The sequence below is a fragment of the Pipistrellus hanaki genome (assembly GCF_964339955.1).
Source record: "Pipistrellus hanaki genome assembly, chromosome: 2".
Lineage (NCBI taxonomy): Eukaryota > Metazoa > Chordata > Mammalia > Chiroptera > Vespertilionidae > Pipistrellus > Pipistrellus hanaki.
The window spans coordinates 45,694,612-45,717,988 of NC_140504.1; the positions used below are offsets into that span (position 1 = coordinate 45,694,612).

General features: G+C 38.0%; 1 protein-coding gene across 5 annotated transcripts in view; it reads right to left on the reverse strand.

Moving 5' to 3' along the window:
* Window positions 1-23,377, reverse strand: part of FGF12 (fibroblast growth factor 12) — a 504,156-nt gene that overhangs the window by 175,596 nt on the left and 305,183 nt on the right. The gene's annotated exons all lie outside the window — the stretch shown is intronic.

Genomic DNA, 23,377 nt, shown 5'->3' on the forward strand with positions numbered 1-23,377 from the left:
GGGATCAGTGACCTTTGAATAAATCATCTCGCTTGTAAGATAACTCTTTTGGGAATTAAAAACTATGAACCCAAATGGAGAGGGAAAGGAAGAGGAAGAGGAGAGGGAGAGGGGAAGAGAATGAATGTCTAAGGGTGTGGCCAACTCACCCTTCTTGTCTCTGCACTACCACTATGTGGTTCCAGGCAAACCACATAAACTCATCTGTAATGAAGGCTTTACATTAGAAGGTTTCTAAGGCCCCCACCTGGATCTGAGAATTCAAGATCTCCCCTCTGCAAAATGAATAATATTCAAACCACGTAATATAAGATGTTTGTTTTTTAACAAATAATTTAAACCACATTTTTTTCAATAGTGGAACATGTTCATAGTAAAAATTGCTAATCAAGTACGATCTTTGTAACAAATGCCAGACTTCTTCCTTTGCTCTCACCACTGTCCTTGTGCTACTGAAATAACTTAAGGAGTACAAGACCTTAAGGTCTCATTGGGGAAAGAAAGCTAAGACATATGGAATCATCTGATACGGTGTATAATTTATGTCTATAATTAAATGTAATATATGCATTCTATATATATAGTCCCTGTGTTACAGAGTTCAGGAAAATGGAAGGTCTGTGTGGAATGAAGTAATCGGGAAATGTCTTACACAGAAGATGGGACCTGAGTTGACACCTAAAGAAAGCACAGCAGTTGAGTGAGCCAGGGACAAAAGAACATTTAGTGGGGCAGTAAATTAGGTGGCTCTGCAGGGTAATGGGTGTGTACAGGAAGGGACTGACAGATTGGAGGATTTATATCATATTGGGAAGAAATGGAAAAGAACACCATGTAGATAAAGTAGGGATAAATAACGGAGACTCTGGCATTCTAATCTTAGAGATCTGGACTTTCCCAATGGGCAACAAGAAGTTGGCATAAAAGGATTCAAGAAGCAAGATTACAAAAATGTGTGAGACTTTCAGACAACATAGTCTCTAAACCCACCACTCAGAAGCTGCATGATGTTGAGTTAAACATTTAACCACTCTGCATTAGTTTTTCAGTTTATAAAATGGGCATACTAATCCTCACTGCACAAAACTAACAGAACAATAAAATGCATCATCATATTCTTGAAAATGTTTTATAAACAGAGATGTGGTCTCTCTTATTATTTTGAGTTATTTGTCATTAATATATAATTTCCAATTGTCAAATAAGGTTAGCATAGGGTTTGATGAAAAAATTCATATATCACTCTAGTAATATTGAATTTATATTCAGAAGGTTATTTAGTATTTTAAAAAACAATGCTTTATATTTGTGCAACACAATTTTCAAAGTGCTTATAAATCTATTATTGTATTTGACCTGCCACCACAAACACTAAGAAGAGTTCAAGACAGAATGATCATCCTAATTTTTAGAAGGGCAAACAGGTTCAAAGAGATAACCTGGGTAGAACACCATCTGAACAAAGTGTATCTGGCTCTTTAATGAGGTTACATGTCCAAAATATCCTATTCTCCCCTTCTTCCATTTCGAGTTTAATTTCTCCTAATAACTGTTCTTACCCTCTTGCAAAATAATGGATGATTTAGATATTTCCCTACATAACTTGCAGCTAGCTATGGCTACAGACTCAGAACTAGCCAATAAGATGTAGGCAGAGGGTCTCTGTATGCATGAAGCCTCCTTTCCTAAAGACAACTCATAAGTGTCTCTTGCCCTGATCTCAACCCTTTGCCTAGCTGTTGCTTAAACAATGTGGTGGCTGGAACATCCTAGATCATGAGAACAAGGGCTACTTCTAAGGGAGTGGTAGTAGCCGAGCTGGATTGGAATTGGATCTCCAAGCAGTTTGTGGAACAGTTGCACTAGTCACACATTCAGTGTCCCAGGTCTGCCATTTATGTGGGAAAATAAGTCTGTGCAACACCGAGCTAATCCTAATCCTAATCCTAACTGATAGAGATTGGTAATGAAAGCAGAGTTAGCAGGAAATATACAAACTAGTGTAAGATACTTATGCATTGTAAATAATCACACCCACTAGAAAATACCAAGTTCAATGATTATTCTTATGAGGAAAGTAGTAAAATCCAAAATTGTACATAATGTCTTTCCAAGGTAAAGATTTATCAGGGAAAAAGCAGGAACATTGGTTCCTTTAGCTGAAACAGAAATAGAAAAGCAACTATGAAGCTTTACCTATCTAATGAGAGTGAGAAAACTACTCAAGCCAGGCAGGGACAAACACTTGAGTGAAAGTTTTATATGAACCACAAGGTGACAATGACTTTAGATACTGTGCTTTGGGAAATGTTTTAACAAGTTCATTTAAAAAGTCAGTTCAAAAACCAACTTGTAATTAGACTTTTTAGTAGTAAAAGCTACAAACTGTTCTCTTTGGGAGGGTCTACATCTGCCTCCTAAAATCTTGAAAAATGGAAAGTGGCTTCCCCTTGCCTACTATTTTTCTTCATTGTAGCACACTGACTCTAACCCAACTGGAGCCTTTCACTACTCAGTGGGAATTCCTCCTAAGTCTCCATTCTTTCTCTTCATCCTCAAAGCCAGGCCCTAGCTCATGTAACTGAGATACACCATTCAAGTACCTTGCATCTACTCCTACCATTCCTTTTCTTATAACCTCAAACGATGGATCCCCCAATGTCTACAAGATGGATTCAAAGTCTTCACTTTGGTGCTCAAAGCACTTTGCAACCTGGTTCCAAGCCAATATTCTATTTTATCACCTGTCACTCATTTCATCCACTCTAACCAGCTTTTAAGAGATTTTTCCATTTGCTAAGTTCCCCCTTGACCTTTAACTAGGTTGATCTTCTTCTTTTTTATTTTATGCTCTCTTGAAATAAACTATTTTCCCATTTCTAAATTTGGTCAACTCTTTTCATCCTTTAAGACCTACCATACTGAAGTGCTTCATGAATCTTATCTACAATTGTTAAAAGATGAAGAGGTGTGTTCACAGAATATAAATGCAAAATAAGGCAAAAGAAATGAAATGAATCAAATAGTTAAAATATTTAGTATTTCTCCAGATATTATAATCTTTGTAATAGCTTTCAGCTTTTAAAATGTAGTTATTGTGATTTTTTTTTACCCTACTCAGTTTTGTACCAAACTTTCATTCCACCATACTATATTTATTTTTCAAAAAGGATCTCACAAAGTATACAAATTTTAGGATCCATAACACTTAAGTCCATCTCAGAATTAAATATAAGTGAAGGGAGAGAATGAAAGTAACAAATGGGAAAGAAAAAACTAAAGACATTATATTACCTGAATGTCTACTTCTGTTTTCAGGCATCGTGCCAGGCATTCTGATATGCAAAATGTCACTTTTAAAATATACTAGATATATGACTACTTCAATTTATTTCAGAGATAAAATATTATCTTATATTTTGTGTACAAAGTGGATAAATAAAGGGATCAAAAAGTGTCATCTTAAACTTTGGTATAAAATTCCATGGCCTTAATTTAACTCTCATATAGAATTTTGTAAATATTTTGATAATGGCCCTGATTTATCATTTATCATTATTGAGCACTTACTATATGCCACATGTCATATTTAGGCCATGGAAATAGATGTATCCAACATATGTGGTCTGTGAGGAATTGCTTCCATTTATAAATCTTTCTGAGACTCCTACTATCCTGTGGGCAAGTGAAGGCCCTAGAAACTTGTACTATTATTGCCTTATATAGCATCTTGGTCATAGAAGTCACTACTCAATATTTGCCAAATAAATAATGAATCAGCAGTGGTTTCTCTTTAAGCTTTCTTATTTACAGCTTTTCTAGGTCACATTTCCATAATTAAGCATTAAAGCACATGTGTCAAACACAAGGCCCGCGGGCCAAATCCAGCCCGCCAGGCCTTGCAATGTGGCCCGCACCGCGCTGTCATCACTGCACTCCGCTGTCAGTTTATGACATTGTCAGTTTATGACTGTTCAGTAAACCATTCGGCCCGCGATTTAGGCTGGATTTTAGATTTTGGCCCCTTCTCTGATTGAGTTCGACACCCCTACATTAAAGGAAAAAAAACTGAAGAGAACATTTTCCATACATAGTATATATTCAAATGTGGAATTTAAAGAGAAAGCAGAACCCTACATGATACTAAGTTTGAGAGGATATGAACATAGGATGTATGGGGCCAGTGTGTGTGTGTCTGTGTGTGTGTGTGTGTGTGTGTGTGTGTGTGTGTGTGTGTTTGTGTAAGGGGATTCAGGTTTGTGGGAATGAAAAAGAAGGGAAAAGTTTGGGGAATCTGTTACACCCAAGATATTAGACATCTTGTACAATTATATTGAACCAGGAAAAAAAGTATTTTGTAAAAATGCTATGTTATAATTCAACTTTATTTCTACCTGCCTACCATTATCCACAAAAGTTATTCCAGTGACAATATGGTGACAATCCAAAGAACATCAGAAAGTACCTAATGCGACAACCAATAAAGATGCAAAGAAGGAAGAGAAGGAGAAAAAAGTTCATGCCAACTGGTAAAACCTTCTTTTCAACAGGTAAATCCAGCATCTTTCTAAGAAAATTCTAAGGGCAAGCTCCTTATTGTTTGTAATAATGAAGCACTATAAAAGTGTAGTTGTATTATAAAATTCTGGGTTGAATTTGCTGAATAGGCAATGAAAAAATGCATTTTATGACCCACTAAAAACACAAGTAAATTTATAGTGGAAAATACTGAGAGAAAATGAAACTATTGGTAGTTAAAATCTATGCACTCCCAATGTCAGATCATCTTGAAAATTCAGTGTAATTTTCCTTACTTCAAAATGGTCTCAATAAAGATATTTCATTAGAGTGTAAATGATATTATATCCTAAAGTTGATACCATATTGTTTTCCCCTTTAATCCTATAGTCTCTATCAAAACCATTTATAACTATAATATTTATAATAATATGCATAGGCTACTCAAATTATTTTCCATTAGTCATGAAAATAATATTTATTTCTGTCAATTATTTATCATTTACTAAGGTCAATTTTTTTTCTCCCTCTCTGCTTTCAGTAGGAAAATGATCTTAAAGAACAGTCAACAATTGGGAGATAGTCTGAGCTATGAAATCCAATAAGAAAGTGGTTATACAAATTATGGCACAAAATATTAAAATTTTTAAAGCTGGAAGCTATCATAAAAATTATTAAATCTGGGAAATAATAAAGTATTTTAATTAAAAACTTGATAGATACATTTCAATGTATTTTCTCCATTATTTTGTATGAATAATCCCTGAGAACATTTTATAACAACAATTTTATAATACAGTCAGGCAAATTAATTGTTCCCTCATCCTAATTCCATAGCATTCCATACATAGCATTTATCACATTGCTTTTTCATATTAATGTGTTTGCCTAAGTCTCCCTGCAAACTAATAATTCAAGAATATGAAATATTTCATCCAGAGTGCATTGTACAGTAGAAGCCTAAACAGTGTGGTCACTAAACTTTAATTCTCTATTTTTTTTTTTTTTTTTTTAAATCAATCTTTATTGTTCATATTATTACAAAGGTTCCTCATTTCTTCCCCCCTCCACCAGGTTCCCACCCCACCCTCCACCCCCTCCCCATCCCCCATTGTCCTCATCCATAGGTGCACAGTTTATGTTCAGTCTCTTCCTCCCTCCCTTTCCCCGATAGTAAATCCCTTTTCAGATAGTAAATCTGTTACTTAGCATTATCTCATATCAATAATACCTCCACATGCCCAATGATACACTTCACACAAAAGACATTTCCAAATAGGTCAACCAGCCTCATCCAGGCCCCACCCAAGGCACTTACAGATCAACACCCCAGCGCTATACTAACTCAACACATCCAGATCTAAGCCTTCATCACTTGATTCAGCAGACCCTCAAGTTCCCGCAAAAGTTTCCAGCCATGTCTGAGAGGCAGCCGTGGGCAGGTACAGGCGAGGAGCGAGCTGTTTCGGGCCTGGCTGCTCCGGGCCTGGCCTCTGTTGCTCTGGTTCGTTCCACAACCAGCTGCTCCGGGTCTGGTCACTGCCGCTCCCGACCTAGTTGCTCTGGACTTGGCTGTTGCTGCTACAGGCCTGGCCGCACCCGACCCGGCTGCTCTGGGACCGGTTGCTCCGGTCCCGGCCGCTCCGGGCCTGGCCGCTCCCAGCCTGACAGCCGCTGCTCCGGGCCTGGCCGCTCCCAGCCTGGCAGCCATTGCTCCTGGCCTGGCCGCACCAGACCCGGCTGCTCCGGGCCTGGCCGCTCCCAGCCTGGCAGCCGCTGCTCCTGGCCTGGCCGCACCAGACCCGGCTGCTCCGGGCCTGGCCGCTCCCAGCCTGGCAGCCGCTGCTCCTGGCCTGGCCGCACCAGACCCGGCTGCTCCGGGCCTGGCCGCTCCCAGCCTGGCAGCCGCTGCTCCGGGCCTGGCCGCACAAGACCCGGCTGCTCCGGGCCTGGCCGCTCCCAGCCTGGCAGTCGCTGCTCCGGGCCTGGCCGCACCAGACCCGGCTGCTCCGGGCCTGGCCGCTCCCAGCCTGGCAGCTGCTGCTCCGGGCCTGGCCGCTCCCAGCCTGGCAGCCGCTGCTCCTGGCCTGGCCGCACCAGACCCGGCTGCTCCGGGCCTGGCCGCTCCCAGCCTGGCAGCCGCTGCTCCGGGCCTGGCCGCACCAGACCCGGCTGCTCCGGGCCTGGCCGCTCCCAGCCTGGCAGCCGCTGCTCCGGGCCTGGCCGCTCCCAGCCTGGCAGCCGCTGCTCCTGGCCTGGCCGCACCAGACCCGGCTGCTCCGGGCCTGGCCGCTCCCAGCCTGGCAGCCGCTGCTCCGGGCCTGGCCGCACCAGACCCGGCTGCTCCGGGCCTGGCCGCTCCCAGCCTGGCAGCCGCTGCTCCGGGCCTGGCCGCACCAGACCCGGCTGCTCCGGGCCTGGCCGCTCCCAGCCTGGCAGCTGCTGCTCCGGGCCTGGCCGCTCCCAGCCTGGCAGCCGCTGCTCCGGGCCTGGCCACACCAGACCCGGCTGCTCCGGACCTGGCTGCTCCCAGCCTGGCAGCTGCTGCTCCGGGCCTGGCCGCTCCTAGCCTGGCAGCCGCTGCTCCAGGCCTGGCCACACCAGACCCAACTGCTCCGGGCCTGGCCGCTCCCAGCCTGGATTCTTCGTGGTTGTCTACTGCTGTTCTGGGCCTGGCTGCTCCCAACCCGGCTGCTCTGGGCCGGGCTTCTCCGGGCCCAGCCACTCCGTGTCTGGGTGTTCCTGGACTGGCCACCCTGGGCTTGGCCGCCTCTGCCTCAGGCCTGGCTGCCACTGCCCCAGGTCTGGCTGCTCCAGTGCTGGCCGTTGATGCTCTTGTTCTGGCTGCTGCTGTTCTGGGGCCTGGCCACTGCTGCTCCGGGCCCAGCTGCCACTGCCTTGTGCCTGGCCACTCTAGGCCTGGTCGCCGCTGTTCCAACATTCTGTCCCTTTTTTTTCTCTTCTTTTTTTTTTCTTTTTTTAAAAAAAACAACAAAACGCATTTATGTTGCAATGTTGGCTGGTGCGTTGAGTTCTGACTTAGTCTTTGATTTTTCAAGATCTTCTTTGTATTCTTTCTTAAGTAATTTTACTATCATTTGCTCTCACTTGATTTCTTCACATTGAGAACTTCTTTGGTTTCTTCCTCCTTGTCCTGGGAGCTCAGCAGGTTGGCCTGTGGCACCCCTTTGTTCTCCGCGGGCTCCCGCGCTGCTCCAGCCTGTTGCCGGGGTCGGCGCCGCCCAGTCTCTAAAACATCATTTCTTACAGAAATTAAGTGAAAGGTGATTGTCCTATTTCGTTAGCTATTGAGTCAAGGAAACAAGACTGGCATGAGGACTGAAGATCAATCCAAAGGACAGAGCTATTGATCATGATCTCTTCCCTTAACATTTAACAACTTTGTGACAAAGTAATGTAACCTCACGGACCCTTAGTGTCTTCTCTGAATGCTTCACTGACATTATAAAGGTCAATTAAAATATTTTCAAAAAACACTTGTTAAACCATAAAAGTAAAATGCAAAGTATTATTATTGGTGTTGGTGTTGTTGGAGCTGGTGTTAAACTTCCAATTCTAGAGCATTCATAAAGGGTGTATATTGCAGGGAAACCTGTTGTATCATTATGTCATATTTTAACTTGAATTCTTTAATATGCCATGGGAGAAAAGACAGAAATGCCTTTCAGCTTATATATTTATGACCCAGAGAGCAAAATCAACTTTGAATGTAAAGTAAAGCAATGAAAAGGATGTAAAAAAAAAAGTCAACATAATTTGGCTATGTGACTTTCAATCTCGCTGACCTATTTTATAAACAACTGGTCAAAATAATTCAACTGTCTGATTTATTTTCTGCATTGAATTCACTGGCTTATGAAATGGATTAATGATTTGGGGCTTAGAGAATTAAAAAAATTCTTGTAAGCATTGGCTAATAGCAAATATAGTGGATTTTCTACATAGCGAAAATGGGCAACATGGTGATACTTTTGTGAAAAAAAGCCTTAGCTGTATAAGAAATCCTACCATTGGCTTTTACTCCTGATATCATCATATAACCTTTCCTGTGTTGCTTCAGAGAGGTTCAGAAACTTGAATAATTAACAAGTCAATTCAATGTGATTCTTCTTTTCACCTTAAGATGAAAAATGAAGCATATCACTATCGATAATGAAAGCAAATGCCTTTCATCACTCATCCTCTGCAGCCAATTTATCTTAACAGACTTGTCTCACTGTCCATTTCAAGAACTCAGTGAATAGTACAGGTGCTGTCCATAAGATCAATGGGCAAAAACATCCACCAAGAAGTCACTGCATGTTTTTAAGCTTTTAGATCTGTATCTTCCACAAATCTTTCCTCACAAGTTATGTTGTCCAAATGGACACTGTGGCCTAATAGGTTTATTTATTAAATCATTCACATATACTGCAGAGGTTGTGCTAGACACTTGTAATACAGTGGTCTAAAAGGCAGACACAGTACCAACAATCACCATGGTAAAAGTCTAAATCATAAAAGAATAGCCCCACACATGTACTCTGAATCCACCTTTACAGAGATGGGCAATTAAGCTCAAAGATGTGATTTTTTCAAGGTCATTAAGTCCACCAAGAAAGAGCTCGGATGTGAACATAGGTTCTGGTGTCTGTAAAGCTAGGAAAAAAAAATGTTGCTCTTAAAAAGTAAAAGTAAAATTCTAGTAACCACAATCTAAGCAGCTATAAAGAAATTGAGGAAAAAATAGAACTATAATAAATACATTGAAGCCTTAAAGTAAAAATGTCCCACCCAGAAAATATAAAATCTTTAGTTCTTCTTTATTGAAATTACACACAAACACAAACAAACTTGCTCAAGATGGTTTAGATGTGCTCAACCAAAGCTTTGTACTTCTTTATCATTAAATAGCAAAATGAGAAAATATATGCATATAAAAGTGATAAGCAATTACATTTAAATAGCGGAAAGTCAATGAAATACCACAAAGAAAACACTCATAATTCCACTCAATTTATGTTGGCATTGACACTGAAAGGTTTGCTGCCCACAATTTAATTATATATACAAAGAGGCAAAAGTGAACTTACAGTTGTATGTTTGCAAAACACAGTTTATCCTTATATTATTATTTATTAATTATTGTATTACCTTCCACACAAACAACTGTAAACCTACTTTTGACCCACTCTATATATCATTCTCAATCCAAAAATATTTCCATTGAAATACATGTCGTAAGATTTGTTTTTAAAAGAACAAATCTTTTAGAAATGGAGGTGGGGGGAATAAAATTTTAAAAAATAGAATGATTATTTTTGTCATTATTATTTTCTAACTTAAAATGGTCTCCTTCATATCATCTCTAGTTACACATCCCTAGTTACACATTTATTTTTTTTCCAAAGCATCACATTTCACCTATCACTCAGTTGCAATTGCTCAGTAACATTCACTGGTTCCCCAGGTTCCAAAACATGGTCCTGTGATGCTTCCACATAAATTCTGCTTCATCCAAACTAATCAGCTCTTTCTCCCCCAACAGGGCAGGAGTTTTCTCTGCTAGATGCTTGCGCTCCTCCTTATCTGAAATGCAGTGCTCCAAATCTTAGGTCACATGCTTTGATCCTATTCTTCAAGATTCGATTTAAAATCCACTCTCACTGAGCACCACAGTTTTGCGGGATTGCTCTCCTCTCTGAAATCTTGTGATTTTTCTGTGTTAAGTTTTGTCTTATATAAATATCCAACTGCTCTGGAAGCAGCTAGAAGTCATGAGTGGTATGGGAATCATCTTTGTAATCCAGTAACTAAAACTGAGTTGGCCTTCATTACTTAATGAAGACGAAGTATTCATATAGTGTGGTATGTGAAACCCCAGCCATTTTGTTGTAGCTGTCTGAAACCATGTGGTAAGAAAACATTTGAGGCTAGGCCACAAGGAATGTGGAAATTTAGTGATGTCTGCCATAGAAACAGGAGGACCACTTGGCCATTTCTTTGTCGTCTCCAGCTTGAGGGCATCCTTTTACAATAAAATATCACAAAACATTTCCTAAAAGAACACCAATTTACACTCTACTTTAAAAAAATATCTTATTGCATAACTCTGTCTCAAAGTTTTTTGCTGTTTTTTTTTTAAGTTCTGATGCCTTACCACACCCACAACAACTAAATAAGCATATTAAAAACAAAACAAATCACTAGTTTTATTGATTTCAGAGAGGAAGGGAGAGGGAGAGGGGGATAGAAATATCAATGATGAGAGAGAATCATTGATCAGCTGCCTCCTGCACACCCCCTACTGGGGATCAAGTCTGCAACCCAGACATGTGCACTGCCCAGGAATTGAACACTGACCCCCTGGTTCATAGGTCAATGCTCAACCATTGAACCATACCATCTAGGCTAAATGAATGTCGTCAGAGTTGAACCTAAGCACCAATTAAACAACAACAACTACAAAACCTCCTCAGATGATTCCAAAGGGCCCTATTGTCAAAAGTTATTTTATATTCAGTAGTTCTGGGGTAGTTCTAACAAGCTCTGAGGTAATGCTGGTTCTTACCAATCCTGACCAGCCAGTGGTTCAAAGCCTAGTCCAGGCAGAGTAGGCTTCCCTTGCAGCTTACTGGAAAGGCAGAATCTGAGGCAACATTTAAGACCTACTGAAACAAAATCTGAAGTTTAACAAGATCCCTAGATGATTACCATGCACTTAAGGTTTGAGAAGCAGGGTTCTAGATGGGTGGTCCTCAATGTACGGTCTTGTGAATTTGTTAGAAATACCAACTCTCCAGCCCCCACTCAGACGTACTAAAAGAGACACTCTGGGGATAAGTCTGCCAAATCAGTTTACCAAGCCTTCCAGGTGATTCTGATGTACACAAAAAATATGGGAAGCAGCATTCTAAAAGAAATCACTGTTCTTACACTTGAATGCATTTTGGAATCATTGGTGTTATTTTAAAAGAATACCAATGTCTGGATTCCATCTACAGAAATTCTGCTTTTATTAATGTGGAGTAAGACTTGGGCCTTGGGTTTTCAAATGTACCCAAGTGATTCTAATATGCAAAACCCTTGGAACCATTATTCTAGAGAACTTGGACATGGGTAGATAGAATGTCTTTCTTTGTATCTTGGTAGGACTTCCCCTGCTCAGATTATCAGCAGAATCAAAGGGCTGAAGAGAGACCACATATAACTGTATTCATTCCAACACACTCAGAGGGAAATTCCAAGTGCAGTGGGGCTTAATTGCATCTAAATTTGACTTTTATCTAATTCCCCCAAAGATATGAAGCTTGGGCCTAGAACAGAAAAGAGTGCTGAAACTGAATATAAGTTGCCAAAAAGGCTTGTTATATAATTATTCAAAGCTTTGCTCAAGTCCTACATTTCCCCTGAAATTATTATTGATCATATTTCAGCAGCACAGATCTCTCCTCTTTAGACTTTCCAAAGTGTTCCCTTCCTGGAGGGTAAATGCAATGTTATATACTTTAGTCTTTACACATATTTCCCAATTTGCAGATGAGCTTCAAAGTGCTAAGCAAATGGACCAAGTTTATACAGCTGGTAAATTGAGAAATACATATTAATTTCCATAAATGTCTGTCACTAAAACCCTATGGGCTATTCACACATCATACTGCTTCCGCATTTACCGGTACTGTTTTCTGGTATACACTAAAGGAACAAGAAAAAATGAGGTCTTCTGCCAATCCCTAAGTAAGAAGGAACAAAGAGAAGCTTTATTTAGAATATTTTTAAATCTAAATTATAATACTATGGAGTGGGCTTAGGATTGCTGTGCAGACACTTTTTGACATTGGTTTCCTCCTCATTTCTGACTCAGTGCCAGGGAAAGCAGATGTTCAAAGTGCACCCTCACTAAATCTTGGCTGGATGCTTGCCTGCTCAGTACCACTCTATCTAGCCTACTGCATAATACATGAATATTTATATACACACACAAACACACATACTACATGCCTCAAACTTCCCAAGTGAGATATATGAAACAGGAAACCACATTAAGATATTTAAAATGATTGTTTAATGGCTATTTAATCTAAAACATGTATTAATTTACAGTTTAAATATATCAAGCATATTGAAGAAAAATCCTCTCAAGTATAATGTTTAGCCTCTCTAAAGTAAACCACCATATTTTATAAATAAACAACCATATTTTTTTATAAATAAATGCTTTTTAAAAGTGTTGTAAGAAGAATGCAGGGATATAATTTAGGGAATATTTTTATCCACTAAATATTAACCAGAAAAGAGACTGGGGGTTCAATATAGAGTGTGTAATGTCTGGGCATTAGCTCTAGAACAAATAAACTCACTGAGTTCAAATCCTGGGTCTACAATTAATAATTGTGTGACTATGAGCTAATAAGTTAAACTTCCTGTGCCTCGGTTTACTTACCTACAAAGGAGGAATGATTACTGGAGCTGATATAGAGGATCATTGTGATAGTTAAATGAGTAAAATTCATAAAGTTTTCAGACCTTTACCAGTCCCTTAGAAAATACTCAGTAAAAATTAACCATTATTATATAATTTACCCCAAACTCATAGGTTAAGTAATCTCTTATTGAAAATATATAATTCTTCCTTTATACTTTATAGTAGTATATACTGGAAAATGCCGGTCCATATGAGAATAAACTTATGATCTAGCCCTTATTTAGTTGGAGGCTACAGCCTGAATGCCTCAGTGAACCAACGGCATATAGTAAATCACACTTCCATTCATTACCATCTATATTAAGTGGGAAAATGTAGGTAAATATGTATAGTCTTCCAAGCAATGACTTGAGGAGGGAACACAGGATATGGATATAATAAAAATGAATTTTCTTACCATAAATCAATTCACCTCTCAGAGCCTCAGAATCAGGCAATTCAATTTCAGAGGGATTTTTAATTATCTCTAACTCGTTACAACTCAAATTTAATACTCTTTTTCCATTACTTCAAGAACCTCCCTCCCCTACTTTTTTTAATTCTTAAAGTACCTGAACATATATATATATTCTTAAAGTACCTGAATATATATATATATATATATATATATATATATATATATATATATATATATATATATTCTTGCAAAATAAGCTTAAATTGTGCTACTTGTCCTACTTGAATACAAAAGAAGCAACATCTCCCTCTCCTCTGGGTAAATATACCATTTATGTACTTTTAGAAAATGTCTCTGTAATTATCACCATGAATATCTATTCACATAACACTTTGAAGGTATATTTAATACTGTGCAAGAGCAAGAGTGTGTTCTTTTACTTTTATTGCTATAATGTTCACTTTTCCAAATGGAGCATATACAATGGCCTTCCTGTTTTCATAATGGAAAATGACTACTTTATTTAGACTTCGAATTCTCTAAGATTGTCTGTAATTCTCAAACAAAATGCAAATGTGATCCAATTTTAATGAATTCTTCAAACTGGGTGTTTTTTCAACAAAATCATTCTTTTATAAAAATACATTTTTGTGTTGATTTCAGAGAGGAAGGGAGAGACAGGAACATCAATGATGAGAGAGAATCATTGATTGGCTGTCTTCTGCACACCTCCTACTGGGGATCAAGCCTGCTAACCAGACATGTACCCTTGACTGGAATCGAACATGGGACCCTTCAATCCACAGGCTGATGGTCTGTCCACAAGGCAACTGTCTAGGGCTACATTTATTTTTGATTGGGATTGTTCTGCAAATTCAATTCCATTCATTTATTCAACAGGTACTGAATACCTACTATGTGCCACGCACTACCATAAGTGTAAATTACAGACAAAACTTCCTGCTCCTTTGGAGTTTCTATTTTATTTTAGCCTTTCAATTTAAATGATAGGCTGATTACAGTATTGCTACTATGAATTAACCTACCTATATTAAATGGTAAGACCTTATTACATGCCAACTCAGAGATAAATCAGGCATAGTCAATGTCCTTAAGAATTGTGTAACCCAAATGATGCAAATAGCCCACATACATAATAAATACATACAAGGAAAATTGCATAAATATCCTAAAAGATGAATCATTGTGCAAAGGAAAAAGCAGGACTTCTGGTTAAAGAAATCAGAAAAACTTAAAAAAAAAAAAAAAAAAAAAGGCAGTTCATTTTGTTTTTAGATGATAGAATCAGTGGAAAAAATAACATAAACAAGCACAGAATGAGGAAACTGTGGAATATATATGGAGAGCATTTTAGAAGAGAAAAGACATAATCTCCTACACTAATAAAAGGGAAACATGCAAACTGACCATACCTCCACTATGCCCACCAGTCAATCAGGAGCAAGTATGCAAATTAACCCAACAAATATGGTGGTTAATTTGCATATGCAGGCCTGGAGTGAAGACTGAAGACAGCATAGAAGGAAGCCAAGCACTGCAGGAAGGAGTAAAGTGTCAGAGAAGGGACTGAGGCAGCAGGAAGGGAGAGAGCAAGGCAGTGGAGATAGGAGGGAGGGAGCTAGGCAGCCAAGATGGGAGGGAAGCCAGAAGCCAGCCATAATCAGCCTACCACTTGAAGCCTCTCTTCTCTGCTTTGCTCCAGCTGCAGGAAGACCAATTCTTGCAGGAATAGGCCCAAGGAAGCCCAATTCTTGCAGGAATCTTCCTGCAACAGACCTCTAATAAAATAAATAAGTATATTAGTGATAAGTGTTCTGAAGGGGAAGATTCCAATTGCTAAGGGGAGTGAAGTGTTGAAGATAGGGATTGAAACTGATACAGATTAACCATAAAAGGCCTACATGAAGAAAAAAAAGCATCACTTTTGAGTAAGAATATAAAGAAAATTTCGATATTTGGAGGAAGAACATTGTAGGCATAGGAGATAGCTGGTACCAACAGCATGGTGTGTTGGAAGAACAGGTAGCAGGCTAGTCAAAAGAGGAGAGAGAACAATCTGGCTAAGTGATGGGTGGGTTTTATAAAAAAAAACATTGGTCAAAAGATGAAATTTGCCAAAATCAGTTTGACTCAGTGGATAGAGCGTTGGTCTGAGGATTGAGGGGTCCCAGGTTCGATTCCTGTCAGGGGCATGTACATTGGTTGTGGGCACATCCCTGGTGGGGTGTGCAGGAGGCAGCTGGTCAATGTTTCTCTCTCATCAATGTTTCTAGCTCTCTATCCCTCCCGTTCCTCTGTAAAAAATCAATAAAATATATTTTTTAAAAGTAATAATAAAAAGATGAAATTTGGTTTTTATCCTTAATAACGTGTGTTGAAAGAGAATGAGCAGATTGTTGACTTATCTGACCTGTGTTTTAACCAGGTCACTCTGGCTGCTGTGTGAACAATAGACTGAAAGGGGAAACTGTAAGTAAAGAGGTAAGGCAGGAGGCTACTGCAGAAGTCCAAAGATAAAAGCAGCTTGGGCCAGGTAGTGGCAATATGGTATTGAAATGTGGTCCAATTCTGTATATGTATTTTAATGCAGATTGAATTTACTAATGTCTTCCAATTCAATGCAAAAATTATTGTACCATCTTCTCACAATTATTTTCCCTTTTTTGCAATGTGTTTAATAAAGAAATTTTCAAGTTTTTGTTTTTTCCCCAGCTGTCCAAGTTTCAGATCTGTCAGGAATATTTGAGATAATTTTTTCCAAACACCTCATTTTAAAGAGTAAAAAAACAAGGAAAAGAAAGTGTATATGACTTAAACAACATCATATAGCTAATGAAGGATAGAACCTGCACTGGAAACCAGGTCATCTGGCTCACAGTCCAAGCTTCTTTCCCTTACATTTGGTGATATTTAAGCAGTTAGTACCCATCATTTGAAGTTTTATTGAGTTATTTTCATTTCAAAAACATTGTATGAGAGCTATAAATATCCCAAACCTAAAAGTCTTTAGGGTCTATGTAGATTAGAGTAAAATGTAGGGCATCCATTGCAAAAATGCACTAATTTTCCCCCTCAAGTGCGCCAGCTAAATGAAACATATATGTAGTCCTCCACTTTGGGATCTTGGACAATGCCCATCACTGTACCAGCCAGAAAGGCAAACAAGGATGTTATACTCTAACAGAGGAAACATAAATGCAGATAAGGAATTGCAGTACACACAGGGTTCAAGCACAGTAGAGTAAAATGAGTGATTAATGTGGAGTTTTTGTGTGGAAGTGGCAGTTGAAGGGGGTAGCAGGGGAAGACTTCAGACAGACAAAGGAAATCGAGTACTGGGTAAGTCCTTTCAAGCAAAAGGAATTAATATGTGTAAAAGTTGCAAGACATAAAACGATGTGGCACAGACTGACTTACATCATTATATATGTTTTTATAATTCCCCAAGCCTATGTTTGATCGCACATCTGTCTAGAATGGAATTCTTACTCTCTCCTGAAAATAAGTCAAAATGGAACAAATTCTTAAAAAAAAAAAAAAAAAAAAAGGAACAGATTCCACACATGTTTGAGATGCTACAAAGTCTGAAATTCAATATTTTTTCAATATCCCTGCTTTCCCTAATCCGTTAGGAATTAGGTACCCATAGAACTAAGTATGACATTCCCAAGACAGAGATTGCATTCATTAGTAAATATGAACACTCCAAACCCAAGGTACAGAGGAGAATCACCAGTTATATCTGCAGTGATAAGAATTATCTGGAGGACTTGTCAAGACAGACTGCCGAGTCCAGCCCAGAGATTCTGTTTCAGTAGATCTAGGGTGAGGCTCAAAGAAGTGTATTTCTACAAAGTGATGCTGATACCAGTGGTACCAGGACTAGACACTTTCTGAACCGCTGATTTAGAGTACTCTTCAATACCCCTCAGCTTAAGGGCCTTTAAAGTCTTTCATGTAACAATAGCTGCCAGCACTAAAAATTTTGTTTCTGTGACAATGGCCACTGTCTATTAGCTCCTTGTAAACATGGATCCTCACCCCTACTGATGAGACTAACAACCAAAAACAACCGTCAACACAGAACTGTGTTTTAAGCATTACTTTAAGCTCTTTTCATGAATCAACTCATTTCTTTTACCCAAAGACCCTTCTATCTAAGTATTATGATGACTCCCCCTTTCTACCTTAAAGGCACATAATCTCAAATCAAATAAGCCTAAATTTAATTCTGGCTTTATCATTATGTGTGTGACTTATCAGATTTTTATACACTCTATGAAAATATTACATCAGGATTTGTAAAAAAAAAAAGATTTCCTACCAGTAACATACCTTTTGGTATTTATGGAAATGGAATCTGTGAATCAGTTTTTCTGAGTATATATTCATTTCCACATAAGAATAAAGGAAAGGCTATCAAAATCTTAGAGATCCCATGTTCCTCTCATTTTGTAAACTCAGAGATTATATAAATCTGAGAAAGTGTATGTGATTTTCCCAAGGCCAAATACTGGTCACCTCACAGAGCCATGGGCAAACTAAAGACAACCTCAGTCACTCAGCTCTTTCTAGGAATACACTTAGTTAAGTAACTCCCATAAGATTCTCACCCACTGTGTATACTGCCTATACATACTTGCCCATAAATACTCGTAGAGCAAGTCGAAGGAAGGCTAATTTCAAATTGCTCATGTTTTGCTTTACTGACCAGAGGGACACATGAGAGCAGAAGTCTTAGGATCAAAAAGAAATATAAGATCAATAAGAAGTTAAGGGGGCAGGGTAATAAAATAAGCATGGAAAGTAATTCTCTTTTAATTTTATGTGAACGGGTAAACTATTCAAGGAAATAACTGGTTCCTTTTAATGTCTCCACAAATATTATTTGGAGAAAAAGTCTTTAAACTTAAAACACAATCAACAAAGGCACATTTTGAACAAATGTCCTTCACTTCTAGCTATGAAAATCAAAAGGCAATGTTTTTCCTTTTTGAAAAAATCAATTGAAGTAACTGCATTCATAAGCTAAGACTAAAAGTTAATTTTGCTCTAGAAAAGATATGCCACTATACAAATAACAACATTTCGTCTGCCAGAGTGTTGCTCAGGATTATGTAATAATCTTGCTCAAAGAAAATCAGCAGGATAACACATGCATTTCTTCTTCTTTTTATCCAACTTGACTTCACACCTACCAAGTTGATGTCCTAATCTTAAAGTACAGATGAAACTAAAAGAAAATAATGTCCCTATAATTGGGTACGGCATAGTCCTTAATTTCCTATGAGGACTAATATGTGTGCGTATTTTTAAGTAGGTGAAAGAGATGAACCCCTGGTTCAAAAATGCCCCATGTTAGTGGGAGAACACATCTTTATAATTATTTGCAACATCCCTTATGCCCTTGATAATTTTTTTCAACTAACCATTTGGAGCATATTTCTGTTCATAGTTTAGCAATACAGACCGTCTGTTGGCTTTGGCTATATCTATGTACTTGTGACTAGTGATATCAAAATATCATATGTTTGGTATTGTATAGAAGACATAACTAGATGACTAAATTTTCCAAATTTCCAATTGGATTCCTGAAACTCAGATACAAACCATTTTGAAATGTTTTTCTTTATGCTGAACTCATGGTGAATTTAGTATATTCATATAATCTGAAGAAACTGCATTTGTATTTATAATTGGTAGTGAGGAACTCAAAATATCAGAGATCTAGAATAAAAAAAATCTCAATAATAAATTCCAAAGTAGTTGAATATTAAGTATAAAGATAAAACAATACTTTAGGAAAATAAACTATGAAAAACAATTTTAAATAATCTTGGAATGAGTAAAGACTTTCTAAATAGGAAAAAAAGCTGAGGGCATAAAAGCATACTTTAAATAAAAAATAAAATAAATAAAGCTTGGCAAAAAAAAATACACAGATAAGAATTAAAAAAGTAAAGATATTTACAACTCATATATCATAGAGCTGATTTTTAAAATATAAATAGACTTCCTACAAATGAAAATATGAACATTTTATTAAAACAAATATAAATAGACATTTTATAGAAAAAAATGTAACCCTAGCTGGTTTTGCTCAGTGGTTAGAACGTTGGACTGCAGACTGAAGGATCCTGGGTTTGATTCCAGTCAAAGGCACAAGCCCTGGTTGTGGGCTCAATCCTCTATAGGGGGCATGTAGAAGGCAGCCAATCAATAATTTTCTTTCATCATTGATGTTTCTAGCTCTCTCCCCCTTTCCCTTTCTCTCTGAAATCAATAAAAATAGATTTTTTAAAAAAGAAAAGAAATATAGATGATTTTTAAAATAGATGTATAGGTACCCAACCTAACACAAGATAAGAAAAATTAATATTTATGTTTTTAGGCAACATAGAATCAAAATTTTGGTAACACATTTGATTGACTAGAAGATAAAGAAACAAATGCTCTCAGTGTAAATTTGCACGACAAAGAGCAAATATATTTCAAAATTATAAAAGCACATAAACCGTAACTCAGCAATTTCACTTCTAAGAATCCATCCTATAGATACACTTGCACACATGCAAAATAACTCACACACAGATATGTTCTTTATAACATTGTTTGCATTAGCAAAACATTAGAAAGGACTGAAATGTTCTTCAATAGGAAATATGGCTAGAAAATTGCTCCATTCAAATATGTGTTAATATGGAAAAAATTTATTGATATAACATATTGAGTTAAAAGGGGTGTGGAATAAGATATATACTATGGAGGTATAGATAAATAGTACTATACTAGGGGCCCAGTGCATAAAATTCATGCACAGGGGGAGGTCCCTCAGCCCAGCCTGCACCTCTTCAATCCAGGACCTCTCAGGGGATGTCCAACTGCCGCTTTAGGCCCCATAGGTATAGGGTCTAAACTGGCAGTTGGACATCCTTCTCACAATCTGGGACCGCTGGCTCCTAACTGCTCCCCTGACAGCCTGGTCACCCCTAACTGCCTCTGCTTGCTGGGCTGGTCACCCCCTAACTGGTCCCCTGCTGGCCTAGTCACCCCCTAACTGTCCAGGAGGAAGTTGGATGTCTGGAAGATGTCTGGTCAATCCAGTCTAATTAGCATATTGCCATTTTATTAGTATAGATATGTTGATAAATGCATAGATTATACATGGAAGAAAACAAAGAAATGTGACCTGATAAAAGAGAAGAGAGGGACAGAAGATTGCTTTTGTCTGAGTCAGTGCCTTCCAGCTATAAAAACACACATAATTGAACAAAGTTGAGATTAATGACTCAAAGCAAAGAGGAAAAATACACAACATGGCAGAACTGGGATGGCTTAGTAAGAAGTTGTCAAAAAAGGACTTATAGGATTTATTATGTGATTTTTAGGGAGGCTCCATTAAATGTAGACTTACTCCTATTGGATGTCCTAAGGAAGATGTACCTTCAGGCAACCAATTGATGTTACTCTCAAATAAATACGCATGTCCTCTGATTAGGATTAAAAATATAATAATCTCAGAACTGAAGGAAACCTTAAACACCAGTGAATTCTGAGACTATCCCAACCATCACCATCTTCTTTTATTTCTTGTAAAATCCTTTTTCTTTACTAAAGCAAAACATGAAAAAAAAAAAAAAAAATTAAATAATCTTGGAATGAGTAAAGCCTTTTCTAAATAGAAAAAAAGTACTAAAGGCATAAGAGCTTCTATACTAATAATAGGGTAGGGTAATATGCAAATTGGTCAGGACGCCATCACTGTAACAACCAATCAGCAGGCTGTTTGCACAGCAGGTATAGTTAGTTGGGCAGGGACTTGCAGCACTGGGGACTTGGGCAAGGCCATGGCAGAGAGCCTCCAACAAGGGCCCAGCCAGGGGGTCTTGTGGCCGTGGCCGGGGGTCTGCAGGTGTGTGGAGGTTTACAAGGAGCCGACCTGGGGGTGGGGCCACATCAGGAGCCTCCTTGCATCTGCACTGGTGGTCCACAGGACTCCCCTGGCTCCGGCCTACCTCTTTGGGGCAATCCATCCAGGAGCCATGAATGGGTGGGTGGGGTCGACAGCTTTGGGATGATGGATTGTGGGGCTTCTGCACTATGACAGGGCACAGGTTATGCTTGGGGCCCCCACTGCCCCAAGTGCATGAGTTTTGTGCACCGGGCCACTGGTATTTTAATTTAAAAAAATGTAAAGGAAGCATGAATAAGCAGTAAAAAGATTAAAAATATTTGCAACTCATATAACATAGGACTGATTTTTTAAATACCAGCTCCATGTGTCAACACAGCATCTGTTTGAATATCTCCAGTGTTACTCTTATGCTAATTGACCAGGCAGTTCTTTCCACATCAAATGGAGCTTAGTATTGTTCAAAGGGAAAGAGAACAAAACATTTGGTTATAATATCTTAATTGTTTTCACCCCAGCATGTTTGACCTCTTCAAATGCATCTTCTCCTCTAGTATCCAGGGAGCAGAGTAATTACCTTTTTAATGTTATGTAAAATATTCCCATTAATACTCTCCAAACTGCAATTGTTGTGGGTTGGGGTTTTGTTTTGTTTTGTTTTTTTTGTATCAGTGCTCCAACATAGTTTTGCATCTTTTGTTGTAATAACATTTGCAGAGATTTTTATCTGTTACTGCTGACAAAGCCTTGTGTTTTTTCACTCAATTGCATGTAATTAGTCTTTTCTTCAGGAACAAAAGAACAGGTGTCTTTATCTATTCTATGCAAGATACCAGAGTAGGGTTGGTTGAATCTAATGATGTCTAGTGAATCAAACAGCATAATTCTGACAAATGCTCATAGTAACAAGATTTAAAAAAAAAAAAAAAAAAAAAAAAGCAATTAAATGTTTTTACGCCTGCCCACACAAAGTGGAAAAAGCAAGGCATTTTAACATTTTAGGATTTATAATAATTTTCTATTAAAAGTTGAGTAACATTTAAATCTTTCTCTGATGTTTTAAATTCCCACTCAAAAAATATATGAATAAAAATTATGTTTTCATTGAAAAATTTACCAGTGAAAATATTGGGAAGGGGTATCAGAAAAAAGCATATTAGTAAAAAAAAAAACACAAAAAAACAAACAAAAAAAAAACTAGTAAAATCTGAACAAAGCCTAAAGCTCAGTTAATAGCATGTGCCAGTATTAATTCTCTAGTTTTTCATAATTATACTATTGTTACGTAAATTAGTACTATTAGGGAGGTAGGTGAAGAGTACACAGGGATTCCTGGATTACTTTGTAATTTTTCTGAAGTCTAAATTTATTTCAAAAGGAAAAAATAAAAATAAAAATATTTGGCTAAGAAGAGTATTTAGCCAATGACCTAAGTAAACTTTTACATGTCTGTACAAGGAACCATTCATTCATTTGTTCCATTTATGTTGAGTACTTATTATATATCTGAGAGATCATTCTAAGTTCTAAAGCTATATCAAAGATGAAAGCAAAAGTCTCTTCATTCATGAGACTAACATTCTCCTGGGAGGAAGATAAAAAATAAACAAACACACAGCAACAATATATATGCAGGTAGTCATTACAGCTATGAGGAGGAAAAATAAATAGAGTATCAGAATAAAGAAAGCCAAGGTGAGATAAATCATTTTATAAAAGATGATCAGGGAAGGTCGCTTTAACATCTATCAGAAATTTCTTGACAGCACTGTTTGTAAATGCCCTAAAATATAAAAAATGATTATCCACAATAAAAGAGAATAGATAAATATATTGGGAATATTCATGTAATAGGCTACTCTACCAAAAAAAATATATCAAGCAAATATATAACCATATATTCATCTCAAAACCATAATATTAGGGAAAATTATATATTTATGTACAGTAATAGTTGCACTTTTTAATAAAACATTTAAAAACATACAAAACAATACTTGATTTAATAGACATATATGAAAGACTGTATTTTTAATACAGCATT